This window comes from Myotis davidii, unplaced genomic scaffold, assembly GCF_000327345.1.
Source record: "Myotis davidii unplaced genomic scaffold, ASM32734v1 scaffold1615, whole genome shotgun sequence".
NCBI classification, from domain to species: Eukaryota; Metazoa; Chordata; class Mammalia; order Chiroptera; family Vespertilionidae; genus Myotis; species Myotis davidii.
The window spans coordinates 481,178-483,128 of NW_006286798.1; positions in this window are offsets into that span (position 1 = coordinate 481,178).

The following is a 1,951-nucleotide window of genomic DNA, read 5'->3' on the forward strand; positions in this document are numbered from 1 at the left end:
GCCTGTCTCCGTGTCATTCCTTCTTCGCTGACTCTGTCCACACCTTTGGGGACCCCTGGACCTGCTGGGGTTGGACCCCAGCAACATGACTCCTGCATGGCTGAGAGAAATCTTTTTTATTTTTTAATTACAGTGGCATGTATTATTATATTAGTTTCAGGTGTACACCCCAGTGGTTAGACATTACATAATTTACTAAGTGATCATCCTGATAAATCTCACAAACATCTGACACCATATATAGTTACTAGAATACTAGAGGCCTGGTGCATGAAATTCATGCACTTGGGGCAGGGAGGGTGTGTCCCTCAGCCTGGTCTGTGCCCTCTTGCAGTCTGGGAGCCCTTGGGGGATGTCTGACTGACAGGGGATGTCCCAAGGGGAGTGGGCCTAAGCCATTAGTTGGATATCCTTAGTGCTGCCGCGGAAGCGGGAGGGGTTCCTGCCAGTGTAGCTGTGCTTGCTAGTCATGATCCCGGCTCCTGCATTGAGCGCCTGCCCCCTTGTGGTCAGTGCACATCATAGTGACCAGATGTTCTGCCATTCAGTCGATTTGCATGTTAGCCTTTTATTATATAGGTTAATTGACTATATTCCCTATGCTGTACTTAACATCTAATGACAATCCTGTAATCAACAATTTATACTTCTTAATTCCTTCACCTTTTTGACATACCCACCTTAACCCCCTCCCATCTGTCAATCATGTAAATATTCTCTATATGAGTCTGTTTATATTTTGCTTGTTCTTTTTTTAATTTTGTCTTTTCTATTCCATTGTTAATATGTATTCATTGCCATTGATTGTTCATATTTTTTTATTTTTTATTCTTTTTCTTCTCAAAGAAAGCCCTCTAACATTTTATATAATACTGGTTTGGTGGTGATTAACTCCTTTAACTTTTTCTTGTCTGGGAAACTCTTTATCTGTCCTTTGATTCTAAATGGTAGCTTTACCTTGTAGAGTAACCTTGGTTGTATGTTCTTGCTTATCATCACTTCAAATATTTCTTGTCAATTCCTTCTGGCTTGCCAACTTTCTGTTGAGAAGTCAGCTGATAATCTTATGGGAGCTCCCTTGTAGGTAACTTTTTCTCTTGCTGCGTTTAAGATTATTTCTTTGTCTTTAACCTTTTGCATTTTAATTATGATGTTTCTTGTTGTGGGCCTTTTTGGGTTCATCTTGTTTGGTAGTTTCTGTACTTCCTGAACTTGTATGTCTGTTTCTTTCACCAGGTTAGGGAAATGTTCCATCATTATTTTTTCCAAAAGGTTTTCAAATTTCTTGCTCTCTCTCTTCACCTTTCGGAACTCCCATGATGCAAATGTTGGCAATCTTGAAGTTTTCCCAGAGGCTCCTTACACTATCGCCATTTTTTGAATTCTTTCTTCTTTTTGTTATTCTGATTGTGTGTTTTTTTGCTTCCTTATATTACCAATCGCTGATTTGATTATTGAATTCATCTACTCTACTGTTGTTTCCTTAGAAATTATTCTTCATTTCAGTTAGTGTATACCTCATTTTTTACTGGTCCATTTTTTTTTTTTTTTGCTGTTGATGTTCTCACTAAGTTTACTGAGCATCCTTATAAGCAGTATTTTGAATTATACAACTAGAAGATTGTTTGTCTCTATTTTGTTTACTTCTTTTTCCTGAGTTTTGTTCTGTTCTTTCATTCGTGACATGTTTCTTTGTCTTCTCATTTTGGCAGCTTTGTTGTGTTTGTTTCTATGTATTATTAGGTAGTGCTGCCATGTCTTCCAGGCTTTGTAGAGTGGCCTAATGCCATTTGTGCTCTGTAGCATCCAGGGGCATAACCTTCTTGATCAACCAAGCTAGGCACTCAAGGTGCACCTCCCAACTTGACCGGAAGATCTTTTTATTATTTGAAAGAATTCACCTGTTAAGCAATATGGGCATGAAGTCTTGTTTGTAAGATTGTTATGAATT